At 35.9% G+C, this 19,508-nt stretch overlaps 1 protein-coding gene and 1 long non-coding RNA gene across 6 annotated transcripts in view; both read right to left on the bottom strand.

The window, feature by feature from the left end:
• Positions 1–19,508, bottom strand: part of LOC105249784 (inactive histone-lysine N-methyltransferase 2E) — a 109,441-nt gene that overhangs the window by 83,348 nt on the left and 6,585 nt on the right. The gene's annotated exons all lie outside the window — the stretch shown is intronic.
• On the bottom strand, positions 1,600–17,662 carry LOC112638123. Its single transcript, XR_003122884.1, has 3 exons — positions 17,396–17,662; positions 8,883–9,110; positions 1,600–1,744 (listed from the first exon to the last, which is right to left on the bottom strand). It is a non-coding gene; the product is annotated as an uncharacterized LOC112638123 (long non-coding RNA).

Raw genomic sequence — 19,508 nt, 5'->3', positions numbered from 1 at the left:
CTTAATTTAAAGATTGCATTTTCGATATCAGAAACTAAGGAAATATGGAGTAGAAAATGTTGAGTTTGAATCATATTACAATTGATTTTTTTTACAAATTATTCATTTATATCTGTGAGATTTTTATACATAAATTCTTTTTCATATGACATTTTTCGAATTGTAAACCATTATAAGCCTGCATTCTATACAAAAATAAAATTCTATCACGATTCATAAAATATTTGCGCGATAATGGAAGTAAATGGAAGTAAAAAATGTTGAGTTTGGATTGATCATATTTTAATTGATTTTTTTCTTAATAATTATTCATTTATATTGGTGATATTTTATAAATATATTTTTTTTCATTCATTTTCTGATTATAAGCCATTATAATATAAGTTCGCGTCTTATGTAAAAATAAAATTCTATTATGATTTATAAAATATTTGCGCAATCGTGAATAGTATTTTAGTTTTTCTTTCGAGTAACACAAAACTCGTCGTTACTACCCATTATATGCTCCATTACATTTGATATACAGGAATACTCGCAATTTTCATATGAATTAATGATATGAGTACATTTCTCCTCCCAGTGCTCCATTTCATCGACTTCGAACACCATCATTAAATCAAGCAGGACAATTCTCCGATAATGTTCATTATACATCTGTTTTTAGTTTAGTGAATTCAATACAAGTGACGTGTATCGCGATTGGAAGCGAAAATTGATAATTAAGGATATAGTGCTAATGAAATCCGAGATTAAATAATTCAACATAACAACGTATTTATCATACGGTTTAAACATGCTTTTTTAAAAAGGACGCGTATAAAAAATCGCTTAATTTTGAATACAATTAAGACGAACGTTAATTTGCATTAATCGCGACGTAAACGCTTATACGTCTATATGTATCGTATTCTTGGATAATTTTTTAACTAATATTATCGTCTTTCGAGTATAGTAAACGTATCTGTAGTCTCTATTAACTATCACAGATTGATATATGTATCCTAGACTCATTATCATTAATTAAAATCAGTTCTTAGCTTTATTATAGAGATTAAAGAGATATTATAGAGATACAATCTTTAAATGTACAACGACGCAAATATAAAAATTCCTAAAATAAAGCAAGTTTTTATTTTAAATATAACGCAAATTTTGAAGTCTCGCTTCAACTCTGCTACTGCTCTGGCTCCGAGGCATAGGATGCTCGAGAAGCTACGCGCGCAAATCTCGGATCGGGCGCGCGCACTTTCACGCAGGCCGGCCGGTTGAGAACCGCTGAGCGGCCCGGCTGTTGCGTCGCACGTTGCTCGCGCAGACGCACGATTCTCTCTCTTGCTCTCTCTCTCTTTGTGTGAGTATAGTATACTCTCTCGTCAGTATACGGTGATTATGCCAGGCTTCACGTTCAAGAAAGAAACTACACTGTGTATCGCTATTCCACGGAATGCGGAACATCGACGTTAACCATCGCCGGTTTGATTACGAGATATCGCGGGATTAATTTCCCAAAGAATTTTTCGTACCTTAATGAACGACAATAGAAAATGATCGAATTGACGATTCGTTTATATAATATATCTCTCATAAATCTCTTTGTGTCGTATAATAATTTTTTTCGCAATTTTTTACAATGTGAAATAGCATGTGTGATAAATATTCGACAGCGAAAATTCAAAAATTTCGATACAAAAAGTTTTGACACAGAAGAGAGGATCTATAGCTATCCATTTCATAAACGAACTCTCTGTAACAGAAATTTAATTCGGGTTTTTATTAGAGCGTGTGTTTAATGTTGAAAATCAAAGAGCTACATTGATGATGTTCCATTCATTGTAACTTTACAATTGCAACAGAGCCTGTGATTGAAAGGATATACGATAATTCTGGCACGTTTTCCATAGTGAAATAATATATAATTTTCTGATTTGACAGAATCACGTGAAAAAGAATCATGCTTAAAAAATCAGTTTTATACGTATTACGAGAAAAGCGTGTTTTAGGATTATTATTCCACATCGATTAGTCGCGAATTACCAATGATAGTAGAGTATCATTTGCGTATAATTGTCTTATTTACATCGATGATTAATAGTAGAATTATGTGTACACACGGCGCTACATTTCAACGTTGCCATGATACTTCGACGATATGTTACGGTAATCATATCGAATCGCAATCAATTTAACACGCCAGACGTATATTCAATTAACGGACTCAAATGCCGATTGAGTGACTAGCGAGCGCGATTTTCGGAGCACGCCCGTAAGATAAGTGCATTTAATAGGCGTAATGGGCATGATTAATTAGTGGAAATCAAAAGGTCTCGCGTTTCATCAAAAGAAGGAGAAAGTCGCTACCTCGCTATCGAACCGTCGCGAATTATGAAAGATAATTCCTACGGCTACGTGTAATTGTGTAATTTACACCCGTAATTAATTGCTCTAAATTAGCTTTAGAGATAGTAAATCTTTTCTTATCATGCATCATCGAAGATGAGAATAAGTATATTTTTCTGTCCTTTCAAGAAGAGAAAAAGAAAAAAGATACTGATAAATGATTCTTTTGAATCTATTATTTGAGAAAGCGAATCTTAATTGAGAGATATTCTAAGAATATCCGCTTCGTGCAAAAATATATGTGAAAATTTTAAAAGTCAAATCATCTCGTTCCGACGAAATTCGTCGAATAAGCACGCAATATCCGACATGCCTTTCGCGTTTCTTCAACACCGAAAATACATACATGACATTTCTAGAGATTACTTACGCAATGCCGATTTCTTTCACGATTCGCGCTATCGCTGTTTTTTTATCTGCACCCGCCGGATGCAAAAATACACAAGTACGGCGCGCGCGCGGAACGAAAAGTCGCGATTAAGTCATCGCGATGCAAAACAACCGTATGACGTAAGGTATCGCGATGCGATATGCGCGTATACATATGTTACATGTCGCCTCTCCTCTTCTATCCGCGAACCGTCTCTTCTTTTTTTTTGTCGATACGCGATCGCCTCGTGGCTAGCGTCAAAAGTAGCGTGCACGCAACGTCCGCCACCGCTCCTCGTGACGTCTCGACGAGCTTACTACGCATTACACGAACGGGAAAAGTGGCCGCGATCGATAATACCGGCTGACCGAGCGTGCTTCGAGAGCACGTGCTAAACACGGGGGGGGACGAAAACGCCGGTCGAACAACGGCGGAAAACGCCGTTGTCCTCGCCGAGTAAAACATGGCGATGTCAAACGCGTAACACGACCGCGATACACCGTGTACCCCGATCCCTTTAATCTTTCCTACCGAAACTACCCTCTTAGTATATTGCTTTGCATGGCCTATTGCGTTGCGTGCATGGCGCTTGCATTGTCGCCGGTGCTCGATTAGAGAAACGGAAAAAAAGAGTAGTATGAATAATTCGATAATTGAATGGTTCATCAAGAAAGTGTGTTATTCCACAATTTCCGTAATAAAGTCCGATCGTGGAAAAATCGATCTTTCTAGAATAGAAACTGGAACGTACTCGATATTAATACAGCATTTTATTTCTGCTCATTTCATATTTATCTATATAAGAATTTAATTTATAATTATTCGAGTTCTGAAAATAATTTACGTTTTCTTTATAATTCATGTTCTCCAAAATTGAGAAAGAGAGTACTCCAATATGCAGTACTTTTACAATAATAATTACATAATTTGTTAACAATATTAAAGATAAAACACGAACTGTTAAAATATTCCACAAGACTGGCTTTTTTCTTGTTTTCAGAATATTATTTATTAATTATATAATATGAATATATTTAATGTCTGCGATGCTATTTTTAATATTGTATATATATTGGCCATGAATTATTGCTACTTTGATTATCTATGGACCTTTTAGCAAAATTTTTTGAATAATGATTGAATTAAATGCCATTTTCTCCATATTCCATCGATTTTTAATATTCATTATAAATATTTATGGCTGTAATATATAACGCAACAACGCGCAAGAACGCAAAAAATTAATTATCTCGAAAATGAAAGATATAATTTACGTCACTTTCGTAATCTCAGATACAAATCACGGCGAAACGACTATCAATCATCAATAATATCGCAAAGATTCCAGAGGTATCATTATCGCGACTATAATCTGTACGATTCGCACGAATGATTGAAATGAAATTTTCGCCGTTCGCCACGACTCGTTAAAGAGTACGCAGAGCCGTAGAAAACGCAATTGCAACAAACGGCTCCGCGCAATTATGCAGATTATTCCTGGCCGCGTGAAGGATCGCGAACCCGTCGGCGTAAACTTCCTTACGTTGCCACACATGGAAAACTTGGGTGCGCGCTGTCGTAAGCGACAGCGACGCGGATATAACGCGGAGAATGTCGGCTGAAAACGATAGCAACGACAGATTACGGGGATAGATCTTGTTGCGCGTTCTCTCGACGCCTATTCTTTCTCCGACATTCCTTAAACGAATCCATGCATCTTCCCATCTTACTGCGCATAAATTCAGTGTATTTTCGATGTCTTACTTAGAAATTGATTAATAAGTTCGTGCTTTCAAGAAATAACATAATAATAAAGTAATAATTATTTTCTCGATAAGACGCTTTTTATTTCATCTTACTATCCAAAACTTTCCTTTAAAGGAAAATCTTTTTTGGAAGCATCCTTTTCTATATATGATTCTATCTGTAATTTTGCATATTATAAAATAATCATGTGCTTAACAGAATGAACTGGAATATGTCTTAATGGGACACGTTTCATCTTCAATATTATTATAAATTATATAATTATTATTGTAAAATATTGCACATCGACTGTTGTTCTTTCAAACTTTGGAGAACATAAATTATTAAATTATTAAAAAATTGACGTAAATTACTTTCAGAGATTTAATGCACGAATATTCATTTACAGAAAAAAATCGCTCTTTTCCATCTTCTTGTCGTTATAAAAGAGCTTGAAAAGAAATATAGGTCGCATAAATGAGAAGCACACATTAAAGGACTGGCACTATCCTCCTTAATAAGATTCGTCGCCGATGCGACAAGCCGGAATCATTGCGACAAACGAGTGAAATTATTGCGACAACAGTAGCCTGCAACGTGCCGAAGCGCACAACACGCTCGCGTTGCACTGCATGTGCATTCGCATGTAGGAGACGCATCTCCGAAGGAAGTCTTCCGTGTTCAGCTAATGTCGTTCCTCGACGAACCAGATTGGCGTCTCTATCGAATACGACCGAATAAATATAAAAGCGCAGCAGTAGCACGGCGCGTTCTATTTTCGCCCAGCGCGCCCTACTTGCGTCGATATTACATGAAATTTAACTGCAAGTCATATTTAAATGCGATCGATCGCTATCTATGTGATGGAGCGCAGCCACGGGTCATCTTATTTCGTCTCTCTGCTTTTCGCACTTGTCGATTAAAAATCCTCCGAGATTTTCTTACTCACAGATTAGATGATGAGATATATATATACTTGTTAATACGCAATAATATACGTGCTATCGATCGTTAGCAATAATGAATAATGTAGTAAGAAATTATTTAATAATTTTAAATGATTTTTAAATCATATTTCTTTTAAAAATATTTTTCTAAGTTAGACCTTTTTTTTCTTAAAAGCGAAAACATTTAAAGAGTGATTTGTATTTTCTCAAAGAGGAATTTAAGATATACTCATTATTTAAATAACAAGAGAGAGTTTGATAAACTTAAATTTAAGAATTTTTAATCGAGAGTGAGACTAATTATTAATTCGACATTTCTTTTTCTTCGCGAGCTGCGTTATTTCTTCGAAAATAATTTTGACCGCTTATATTCGCGTATCGTATTCAGCTAAATACAGTAGCAATGGAAAGAAAGGGCGAAAAACCGATATCGATGCAAGCTGGTGTTCATTGCGCCGGCACTGTTTGGAGTCACCCGTGTATACCATCGAATAAACTCGATAGAGCTCAAACCGTCCAGCCGCCATTGCTCGGACGGCCCGAGTCTTCGTACATGTAGAAATCTAGGCCGCATTATGGATCTACATGCGGATAGCTCAGTGAGGAACTTTGGTTCGAGCGCACGTGATCATCCTGATTTCGACCGTATATATATAATACCGACCGTATAATAAATTCGCCCTCTCCCCCCCCCCCATATTGCAAAAATAAAGCAAAATCTTGTGAAACTGATAAAATCTTTCTAAATAGAAAACATTGGTTACAACAGTGTAACTTCGATATCTACGTTAATTATTACGTATTTTTCATTGCATCATACATTTTTTGCATTGCATTTTTGTGCTTGGAATCTTTTTTCAATATTTATTTTTTCCAATTCCATTCAGACATTTCTTGAATTGTAACGATTAATCAAGTGATATTACGAATAAACTCATCGCGATTTTATGGATGATTCAAAATAGTCTTCATAGAGTGACATATGTTATTTAATTAATTGAAATGTCCCTCATTCAGATTTATTCGTGAAATTATAGTGAAATCGAATGTTGTTTCAGGGCATATCTCGACATTTAGATGCAAGATTTAATTATTCAAGCAAAGATATATTATTTAACCGAGCGTGCATAAAATATCGATATAAAAAACATACTATTTGATTACTGTAAATTTTTTAATTACTCAGGCATACAGCGTGATGGTAAAATTTCATATATTTTTGCATTTTTTTCTTCATCAAAAGTACATTTGACATTAACTTTATATTGTTAAAATATTGAATCATGATCATTAACATTTTTTTAAATGTCATAAATCAGAAATTAATTAATTCGCAACAAATAAGACAGAAAAATATTCTGATACTATTTTCCTGCATACTTTTAAAATAAAATATATTTTATATCGAGAGAGAGAAAAGAGAGAAAGAGATAAAACTAAAGAAATAAAAATACAACAATAACAGGAATAATATAATAAAAAAATACAAAAATCTATAGTCCTAGATTACAACCTTAGTATTTCAAAAAGTAAATTCTTCCTGTTATATTAAAAATATCTAATAATTTATTACATTTTACTTGCACATTAATCTTTAATCTTTAAATTGAAGAAGAAATAATTTTCCTATCTTTAAGATATCGTGATTTCCCTTCAGTGTCTCACTTTGAAAGAAAGAAGAGAAAGAGAGGAGAGACATTAAAATGAAAACCTTGTTTTAAAAACAGAAAACGAGATTTTTTAAATCCAAGAAAATTCTTTCTCGACCACCTAAGTGTTTATGAACGAGTTAAAGCTGTTTTAATCACCCGTCTCTTCCATGAATTTGCATAACGCGATATCGGACAATATCCTGAAATTAAGCGCGGTCTGTTTATGCCCGAAGCGTTGATTACACGCGGCGCATCCTGCGTGCGGCTAAAAGGGCCGTCATTTAAACGACCGTGAATGACGCGCGGCGACGTTAAAAGTCTTTCCCCAACAACGACCATCAATTATTTACAATTACAATCGGCTTACAGCGTGCGCGACCGCGACGATATGGCGCGTCGTAAATTACGCGTTATCATACGATCGCGTACTTCTCTGATACCTTTATTGGAATTAAATTACGGTAACCCCCGGTGATCTTTCAAAATTACAGATGGCAATCTTATTAAACGTCGAAAGACGAATTTTAATAGCAACGATGACAATAATTGTTCCCATCGTTGTAAAATATTTCTTTATACGCAAATAATTTTATATTATTTCTTGCATTGCTTTGTGACGTGTAAAAGTAGCAAATCGGAAAAAAACCTATGTAAATAAAATAGAAAAATTAATTAGAGAGTTCTCAAAGTGTTTTTAACGTTAAAATTTAAAGTTATATGTGTAATAATAAAAGCCGTCTAGTTACATTTTAAGACAAATCGAGTCCAAATAATTAAATAACGATGTCTTAAATAATCAAGACCATGTGCTTCATAGATATTTGAATCGCGTCGCGATTTATATGCACTATGCTTACGATAATGTCGCATACGTTTGGATCAATAGACTAACCACGTAAAATGGGACAGCACACACCTAATGGAATCATTTATATACCATTCCGCAAAAATAATCGTTCCTGTAACCGCGTCATTTCGTACACGATATACGAGCGACTCGTGAAAATTAAACGTCATCGTTACTATAGTCGTCATTCTATAGGGCGACAAGTAATATTCGCCAGTGACTCGCCAGTGATTTCGCGATTGAGAGAAAATTGTGTAGAACAGCGATAGAATCATTATTACTTTTTTATGATCGTTATTTTGTGATACAACGTTAAATGCACAATGTTTCGACTCACCCAGTAAAATATAACGATATAAATTTTTTGCACTCAGCTCTACGTTCATCAGTCTATATACATGTTATTATTACATGCTAATATCATAAAAAAGTCATACAAGGTATTCCAAAATAATCAACACATATTTTCACAAGAGACGCTATAATTCAAGATACTTTATATTTTTTTCGAAATAACTAACTTTTCAAGATTTTATCGTTTCATAAAACAAAATAGGAAATGCATGAAAAGACCTATAGGAAATCTATTTCGAAACACACGCAAGAGTTTTCATTTTTAAAATAAACCATCAACTACTTTTAGAATATATCTGTTATCATAAAACTCATGTTTTCACTGATTAAAATAAATAATCAATTACTTTTAGAATATATCTGTTATCGTAAAACTCATATGATTAATTTATATTTAAATACATAAATAATTTATATTTAAATTTATTACTAAATAATTAATTACTAATTAATTTATATTTAAATTTATATTTAAATAATACAATCAAGAGAGAAAATTTACCGAAAGTCTCCCCATCATATATATACAAAACTGTTATTTAAAAAACTGTCGCCTTATGTGTACTCACCCGTTAGAATTAGGTTGCACTCTTGCTTCAACAGCCAATCCAAAAATATATGGAACATGTATGCGTATATATATATAGATATCAATATATATATACATATGTATCAATCAACGTGTCTATAGAAGCTCCTAATATCGGCATGAAACGTTAATCACAGTTGCTGCTCCTCTATGCTTCTCTCAAAGCGATGTCGTCCAGTCGTCCGGCTCGAGCCTCGATCGAGCATTCCTGCTCAACACGTCGCGTGTGTTAACGTGTGCGATCTCGAGATCATCAGCTCGTTGACGAAGAACGAACGTTGCGAACGGGAGAGAAGAGTGAGAGAGATCGTGCAGCGATCATAGAGAGCGAACGCTACTTAATTGCGCGTGAGGGGGAGAGGGGAAAAATAAATCAGCGAGAATGACGAGAGCAAAGCCGTAGGGAGTGACGGGGCCCGATCTCTCGCGAGAGCACGGGACAAATTTCCCATAAATTACCGGAATAACGGAAAACTACCGGTTGTCTCGGCGAGATATATTACACTTATAAATTACGGTTATCACGGTAAAGTGGATTCGTTGATCCCTCTTTAACCGCGATCGCTATTATTTACATTAAAAGTAATAATAATTTGATTATGTCCTGTAAGCCGTGAAATTTTGCTAGCGCGAACGGCTGCCCCAATAATAACTCTTGTTGCTAACGATAATGATCCGCGTAAAATGGACGCTCGGGATATTAATTGTACAATTATGTGCATAATTACTTGTTCGATCTCTCTCTCTCTCTCGCTCTTGCATCTCCTTCTCTTCTCTTTTTTTTTTTTTTTTTTTTTAAAGAAACGTGAAAAAATCTCGACAGTGACAAATTCCTCTCCCGATTACACTTGCCAGCCTCGATCATTTACTCACAGCACATGTAAGTTTTCAACTTTTTCTTATTATAATATGCATCAGATAATATTGGAATCAGAAAACCAAATTGAACATGTTTAAAAAAAAAAGATTTGAAACGTGATTCAGAATTTTCTTCGCATTTTAGATATTTCGATAAAGCCAAAACCACGATGCCCGATCGTTTATGTAATTCCCTCGCGTTGCACGCATTCGTACGATTTCTCTCGCACATGATGGAGCAAATCGCATGGTTCGCAAACTCAACATTTTCCAATTTGAAACGGCACCGCGCGATTCTACATTGTTAGTACAACATCAAGCGGAAATCCCCTTTACAAACAGAATTAATTTATACTAGAGAAATATAAGTTTCCCTAATATAAATTAATTCTATGCGTAATTCCACCTGTATGTGTACATGCAGGCAAAGTATACGTATATATATATTGTATATATGCATGGGACATTAATAAAGTTCGAAATCACAGTATCGAAATTACAGTATCAGCTGGGTCGTTTAAATATCAGCTACGTTAATTTGCACCTGCATGGAAATGTGTTCGTGAGATCCAATTTTTGTGTGCGTTACCGTAGTGAATTTTGGATCCGAAGATGATGCGATGCGATGTACTTTTTAATTGATAAACGCGTGATGTACGCTTTTTAATTAATACTCGTGATACATGACACCGCAAATGCTCCAGTATTGTAGCCGAGAGCATTTATTCATTTCGTCGAGTCACAGTCGAGTTGTAGCAAGTTCCAATGTTAATTAATCGATTCGTTTATAAACATTAATGGACGCTACGCGCGATGGTATTAGTTAAATCGACAGCGATCTCCAATATTTATACGAAACAATGCCGTCTATTGAATATTTCAAATCGTGTCTTTTTAATTGTTATATCTACTTTGATCAACATGTAAAAATAATGTATTGCATAAATATGTATCATGGTAAAATTACAACATCGTCGATATAAATCTTAGTGTACAATACTGCAGATATCAGGTATTTATTTGACTCAATGAATGATTGACGCAGTTTGTTACATTTTTCAATTTTTTTACAACTATTAATTCGCTATTAAAACAAAAGTTGAAAACATTTATTAACTTAATTTTTAATAAACGTAATGATGAACTCGATTAATTGGAACGGCCGGATACATACGATAACTTCTATCACACTTTAATTTAAATTTCCAGTGATATTCTCGAAACATTCGATAATAATGGATCTTGCAAATTTTATATAACAAATTACACAAGCATGAATTTCGTTCTATCTCTGTAAATATTTAATTCCATTCAATTTTTAGTCCAACAAAATGGATGCGATACATCGAAGCGTCTATTTCTTCTCTCAATCATTGTGACATTTATACAAATTATTTTTACCTCTTCACATATTACGGAGCGCCCACATAACTTTCATTAATTGTATAAGAAACATGCATAGCAAATAGATTTTCATCAAGATTTAGTAAAAGTTCATTTCAATTATCGCATTTATATTTATATCTCCAATAACGGCAAATAATTTTCATCACAAATGATTGCTTGACATTTCAAAAATTAAAGTCGCAATATTTATTTCGCGCTTAATGAAAATAAAATGTCAAGTAGATTTAATTTCCAATCGTTATTCGCATAATTCGCAATTTCGCATTACACCGAATTATTATCGGTACGCGCTCTCGGTTGGAAAAAAAGCAAGCGAATCTCAACGAAAAATTTCTGTGCCCATTTCAACCAGATTCGATTTCTGATTGTCGATGATGACGAACGGACGGCGATCTCTGTTTGTCGAAGAGCGCGAGCCAGTGACGTTTGGTTTGGCCGCGTAAATATTTATCCGGACCTTATTCCTCTCTCTCTTTCTGTCCCTCTTTTACGCGTGATTCACTGAAATATCTGCGATAAAGAAGTCACGCGTTCGTTAACGACACCACGTGCCACGTGGCGAGAGCGTTTTCCATCTCCTCCTAGTATGTAAAAGCTCATTTGTGACGTATTTTAAGACATCGCATGATAAATTCAACGACTGATGTATCAATCAATTATACTCGACTTGTGCGCACATGAATGACATGCGAGATAGTCGCAATTATGTTGGTAATAGCCTGAACGACACAAGTATATTTTGCGGATGCCGACACGTGCCAAAAAGTCGTCGACAAAAAAACCGTCGTCGTCCCCGTACGTGATAGTCATAAATTATTAGCAAAGCCTTTCTAACACGCTCCGCGGTTCGCCATCATAATAAAAAATAGAGACACGTTAATATATCGTCGTTAACGCGAAACTATTACTGGATGCTTGTTAACAGCAACAGCGATTATTCCAAAATGACACTCTATTGTTTAACGACTATATGTACATCTCTGCAAACGAAAGTAAATTTGTTCAAAAACTTTCCATCATTTGTTATTTTCAGTAGTGTCCGTTTAAAAAATGTACTCACATGTTTTTTCAAGTATTTTCTGAAATATTACGCGAATATATTACGCGAGAGTAATTCGGTCAACAAGGTAAACGCATATTGCTGACCGATAGAAAGACGCGTGGTAATAAAAAACGGAGAGATAAACCCCGTTCGCGTAAATAAAAGTTATGATTGAAAAACCTTTCGGTCATCGACCGAGGAAACCGAGCACGATTCCACATCCTATTCGATCGTAAACGCGGCATTAAACAGACCGGCCGTTGCTCGACTTTCATCCACTTCGATAAATCGCTTCCAACGAACCACGGTTACATTACTCTTGAAATCTTGCACGTATAAGTGAGAAGCAGGCATTCTCAATCAGAGAACGTATTATCGCCAAATTTTACGATGCCGTCGTTAAACTCGAAAAGAGCCTGCGTGTGCGAGATAATTTATTTATTTTCTGCAGATTAATATTAATAATCGTTTTTCATAATAAAATAAAATTATTTTTCACAATAAAGGTACTCATTTCCAAAGATACCGATCATGTATTTAAAAAACTATTTTTAAAAGGATTTTTTTGAATTTATTATGTTTATGAATGAAATATTCATAAGAATGACAGATATAGTTTTTCCTGGGATTACATTCATAAACGGACTCTTTCTTATTAATGTTTCACATTTCCTTTGATTTTGTCGGAAATAGTAAAGGCTATAAATTTAGTCCAATTGAACATGTTTTAAGATCTTTAAACTCTTTAGCAGCTTATTTCTTCTGGTAGCGCAGCGATCCAATATAAGTCTTTTCTGTATTACATACACACTTTCGCGTTGTAATATAGTATCATTACTGGGTTTAAAGTGCCGACCCACAACCGATATCGCAAACTAATATATTGTGACTTAATCGATATTTCCTGCCAGTTGTTTTCCACCCATCACAGCAAGCTGTATGTTTAGTTAATCTTAAGCATAAAGGGATCAAAAGATAAATTTCAAACTTCGCGACGTTGCCCTAAAGCGTCTCAAAGGATTGTTTCACCGCGACGTAAGAGGATTCGTGTGATCTCGCGATCGATAAACGAAACTCTCGAGCGGCGTCGATCGAGGATTAAAGTAGGTGCCGGATTTATAACGGACTGACCGGGCGCGTACTTACGTCACCGAAACGGAAATCGCCACAATGGTATATCGGGATTTGCGAATCGCGCGCGTATTCGGAGCATTGAACTCGAACGATGGCATCGAATGAAGCCACCATCGCTTTAACGATGTTATCGGAATTGATCGCATTACAGACGAAATACTACACGTCGTGCAAAAGGCTTTTCCGTCCATTCCCAAGAATTCACCGACTTCGCACATACGTCTGATTACATTTTTTTTCTATGTGACAGCATTAAAAAAATATATATATGCCGTTTTTGTAACAGAATAAAATTATGTCATTAATATAATTGATTTCCTATTGTTGGAAGAAATGTACATAAATTGTTTCGAGTCTATTATTATTATTATATTCTTTGAATTTTTTAAATATTTTTCCTCAATTTGGAATAAATTCAAATAAGATAAAAAAAAATAAAATTTTTAATCACACATCATAAATATAAAACAAGAGAGATTTAAAAAAAAATTTTGAAAAATACACACTTTGCAAGAAAATATAAGTTTTCGAAAGTCAGGAAGTCTAGCCAGGCTACTACTTATACTGCTGAATTATGCGATTAATCTCCGCTAAAATTTGCAGAATTGCACGTTTTATAAATTTTCTACTCTAGTCAGCAAAAATAGCACACGACACATTTGCGTTTTGCATTTCAGCTAAATATCGCTTTATGTAAGAGATCCGAGTAAATCGTGTAAAATTCACAAATTTCTCTTTTTTATAACTACTGGGTGTGCGAGATATTAACAAATAATTCTTCGATTCGTACCAATGTATCACTAATGTCAATATTATAATAGAAATTAAATTCTTTTTCTCAATTTTATTCAATCTTGATTGCGTATTCAGTCGGCCACGTCCCTAAGAGAGCGCGCGCTCTCGACACACACGAAGAGGCACATCAGACAGCTTCGTTGGATTTTCATCGACAAGGAGCACGCAATGTATCCGGAGTGCAACTCACGCGAGTTTTCGCGGACGCGCAGATCCTTTCATACGAATCTTCTCACGCGGAGGATGCGCTTCGCGGAAGGTCCTGCGCGGACAACCTCATCATCTCTTCCGCGTATTCAGCCGTGGAAATTGCCAGCTTCCATCCGGCAGTTTTCTCGCCCGTCGAGAAACGCTGGCGAGAGGCCAGCAGCCGGTTTCGCGCCCGTCCCCGGGTGTGTCGCGGGTCTATTTTCAAATTCCGAGTAAAACCACGCACGCGTGTCCGTCCCTGCCCGTGATAAGCGTCACCGCGTGTCCGACATAAGCGGCGCCGAGACGTTCCAAGCGCCGGCGCGCATATTTCATATTTTACGCGCAGCGATATGGCAGCTAATGAGAAATCGCGACTTTAATTAATCGTGACTCGTCGACGAATGTACAAGAGAGGAGCGTCTGATCTTGCAAAGTTCTCCTTCAAAGAAAGAATTTTTGGTACGCGACAGTTCGCGTATAATTTGCGCTTATGTCACTGAGATGCACGTAACACATCCGAAGCACGAGTATAACGGACGTAAACCGTAAACGCCGTGCGCATCTAATTTTATGAGTCTAAAACACGCAACGGCTATCTCGTATCGGTGACGCAAAGACAGTAACTTCGCGTTAAAATTTTGCTTTACGCATTATCTGTAAATATGGGAAAACTTGTAACGATTTTATGACGTGTAATAATTTTATAACAACGGAATAAGTCTATATTATACATGTAATTGCATTATTAAATAGAAGTTAAATATATGCAAATATATTTAACTAAATTTTAATATTTATGTTAAAATATGTATCAAGCTATGTATACTTGATTTTCAATTATGTAATGTTTCATAAAATATCTCTTGCAATATTCAACAACTTTCTTAAATTAATATAACGTGCATAATTTATCAAAAAATTTGTTCCGTCTAAATGATTTTTCAAATTTTTTTATTAAATATGAATTTTAAGCGCTAAAAATATTAGCGCTTAGAAAATATCTTTTTACGATTAACAGATTTTTTTTTATTTTTTTTTTGTAAGGTGACTCTAAAAGCACTTACATGAGGTATAATGTATCTACACCGTCGATATTTCTATTTTCTTCTGTATTCGCGATACAAAACAGTCACGTGTCTATCGTTCTAACATATCATCATTGAAAACATCCTCGATCTGCTCCGAGATAGTAATCGAACTGTAAAGGGGATGGTCCGAAATAATTCTCCGAAGGCGTTGGAAGAGGCTTGTCACATGACCTTGTTTCATTGTTGCTTTTAATGTTATACGAGTTTCCGAATAAAAAGACGAATACGTATAAAATTCGTCAGAAAATATATAGAGTGTAATACATGCTGAATTTGCAAAATAATAAAACCTTTATAGATGCATATCTCGTTAAACATTAAAGATAATCTCCAAAATAATCGCACTAATTTTGATTGCACATTCAACAATTCATTATCACAAATTATCGTTCAGTGTAAGTCTTTTTTATATCGAATTCTGTTCATGAGTAAAAATTTTCGACTCTGGAGAAAAATTTCAAAGAAACAAATATATGGACAGAAATATAATATTAATATATAGTTTGCAGTTATCTTTCCGTAATAAAAATAGCGTGTAACATTTTCTATTTCTTACAAATAGTAAATCGTAATATGTGACGTTTCGCATATTAATATACACATGCTGTCATTATATTATTATCAATAATATCATGTATTCAAAAGCTTAATTGCTCTTGTAAATGATCGAGGCTGTTATAATCGGCAGTTCAATTAATTATCAACACCTATACGTTATACGAGAAGTATTAAAATTGATGAAACCAATAAGCACGCATCATGTTATTACTTATAAAATTTAGAATTGATTTTTAGCGAAAATATTAGAAGAGAGTCAATAATTTTCGAACCGTAAATGAAAACAAAGAACATAAATAAACAACAAAACAATTATTCTTTTTCAATTTAAAGCGAAAATTTTAATATCAGATAATTAAGATATCAGATTAAGATATCATTGTAATTTGCTAGAATAAAGTTGTAAAAAAAGTAAAAAAAATCAATATTTTCGCTAAAAAATCGGCGGTACGTTAAGATTCAATAACATCTCAGGTGTTTATTCTCTTTGGAAAATATGATTAAAAAGTAACACGTAATTAAAACTACTGCATCTCTTACGAAAATTACTCGCAAAAGATCGTTTTACATTCGCCCAGAGATATCAGAAGATACATGTCGACAATATTGAAATTAATCCCCCTTGTCTCGTATTCGAAATGTTCATTTCAACAAAGAATGTTTGTCGAGTTTGCGCGGAAGATCATTCGTAGTAATCTACATCAATCAAGTCAACCTCGAGAGACGAAAACGGCCGTCAATACGGTCTATTGAATATACGATATACCGAAGCGTTCGTCACTTCGTCAACGAGCTGCTGTCAGATCAGAAGGTGACACCGCGACGACTCGTCCATGTCGATCACGAACGTGAATAACGTCGACGAGCGTCGCACGTGTCACTCGTTGAATTTGCTGCGACTAAAGAACCGAATTGCACCGACAATCCATGTCGCTATTACATCTGCTTAGCGATTCCGACTCTATTTATTCCAGATCATACATCTATTACGTCGCATTACATCAGAAAGTGTCATGTGAATTATATCGTCGTTTCCTCCATCTATTTTTTTTTTTTTTCGTATTTCTTTTCAATTCTGGGTTCGATACTCAATATTGAATATTATCTCGTACATAACCTTGAAAGTTCAAACTTTCGTCAGGAATGAAAGGCGCGCTTGAGAATAAATCGAGCAAATCAAGTTTCGCGTTAAACATAACCTCACATTTTGAAATTTACGATCGGAAAAATCGCTGCTAACGCTCGATATACTTGGAGACGAAATCGATTCCGAATCTCTTGGAGAAAATATATAGACAGAGAAAAGGGCGTTTTACCGTACTTCGCGCGAACGAGGAGAGGCGAGAGACGATTCAGTCGAGCAGATTGCTCGGTGCAATCGGGGGAGAAGAGAGGGAGGAGGATATTCTATCTACCTACCTACTTTTCGCGCCGTAGCTCCATTTCATTCGTTCCTATTACCAGCAGCCACGACGCGACGCGCATTCACGGGAATACAGACACTATCGGGTCGACAACACCAGCCAACACTCGCGCGTCCGACACCCCGACCGGCAGCGGCGACGGCGACGGCACCACGAGAGGGAGGCGACGGCGGTGGCGACGAATCACTACTACCGACGTTTCGGTCCGCCGGCGTGCGCGACCGAGGAACAAAGCCGGGATGCAGAAAACGTTCATCTCCCCCGGCCGCCAGTAGAGCACTGTCAGGTGTCCTCGCGACGCGTACTGGCGTCGCGCTATCCCCACTCCAGCCCGCTCCACTCCCCACCCTACCCCACCCCGCCTCACCGCTGCCACCGCCGCGCAGCGGCGTACTTACACGTGTGTTACACACGTACGTGTGTGTATAGAGGACGATCTCTGAACGGTTAAACGTATACACATGGAACAACCGCGCAGTCGGAAACATACGACGGCATACGGTTTACATAAGAAGGGGAGTATACTACATATTAGATTCGGCTTTTTCGGGCGTTACTATAAGCTGAAAGATAGTAGATATTTTCAACGTTTATTTATTACGACGCGCAAGAGAGAAGGATCTCTCCTTTGGAATTCTATTTATTTACTTCTTTCTCTCGGAACGCTCCCTCGATTATGCATGTCCGATCGCTCTTTACGCTCGCGTGTATTGATAATTTTTTTGGAGAAATAATAAAATTGGTACATTCTAAACAAAATATCTTTATATCTCTCCAAAATTTTTAACATTTTAATGTTTATCAAAAAACATTATCATAAAAATGATGAATTTTTTTTGATAAATATTAAAATATTAAAAATTTTGGAGAGATATGAAGATATTTTTTTTTAGAATTTATCAATTTCATCAATTAAAATATTAAAAATTTTGGAGAAATATAAAGATTTTTTTTTAGACCGTAATACTCGATTTATCGAGATTATGTTTTTTCGCTATTCAAGTTTTCGCAAAAGATCTTCGTCAAGAGACCATAGCCCGTTTCCAAAGTCTTACATGATTCATACGAGAAGACTCGACTCGAGGTTCCTTAAAGCGGTAATCGCGGAAAAAAATGCACACGCGAAAGCGTTGTTCTTTGAAAAATAACCTGAAACTTTTACTCCATCTACGATGAACTGAGAACGCGAGGACGACTCATAATTGGCACACGATGTTGCGCTAGTAAGATTCTAGCACGCACTGACCTTGCTCTCGAAAAACGACACGGGATAATAATTGTGCAGCAGATGCGTATCGTATGCGTATTTGCGAGCGTTCGTTCTTATCGGAGCACTCTCTTCCAAGAGTTGCATTGATTTAGGATAACGCGGGAAGAAGAAGCACTTTTTTTTCCTTTCAAGAGAGTGCGTTTGCGCACATTAATCCCGGTAGATATTAAGGAGATTTCACCCTTATCCGGGCAATCTATTCTCGTAACGCGGTCGAGCGAGCAGAGTGCATCGGCCGACCTACAGTTATTCCAACATTTTTACATAAATAACGTTCGCGTTAATATTAAGGGTGCGGAGGGAGAAGTTTATTCGATCGTTTTATGCTTTTCAGCTTTAACTCGTCATATTTCTTAGATATTATTTAATGTTACTTGAATGAGTAAAAAGTAGATATATTTCGGGATCCGCGAGTAATCTTCTCGCTCATCTAAGGATGAAATTTAATGCAGTCTTAAGCTACGCTATGACTAACAGACGCTTTTTCCTCCGCCACACGATAATGAATGTTAAGGAGGCATTTTTCTCAGCATCGCGTGAAGTCTCTCGTAATGTGAAACTGTAAACGCTGCGGCTCTTTTGTTCAGTTTACATATAAATCGGGCTCTGAATTCATCTTTAGAATGCTAGAGGAAAGTATATTTTCTCGAATCCCTAAAGTTCCGTTTTAGAATGACGAAGTTTTCTAATTTAGTATGTTCCCTTTGTCTCTTTCTCTCTCTCAAAGTAAGACGCGATCTTAAGACGTTACATCTTGTTACATATGTACATCATCAACCCAGCGCTCGAAAACTTAATACTTTTACTCTACGACGCTTAATCCAATCGTTTACCTTAT

Source organism: Camponotus floridanus, unplaced genomic scaffold (genome assembly GCF_003227725.1).
Source record: "Camponotus floridanus strain SB8 unplaced genomic scaffold, Cflo_v7.5 scaffold25, whole genome shotgun sequence".
NCBI lineage: Eukaryota > Metazoa > Arthropoda > Insecta > Hymenoptera > Formicidae > Camponotus > Camponotus floridanus.
Note: the sequence above shows the minus strand (reverse complement) of the source record. Positions and strands in the feature narration are given on the sequence as shown.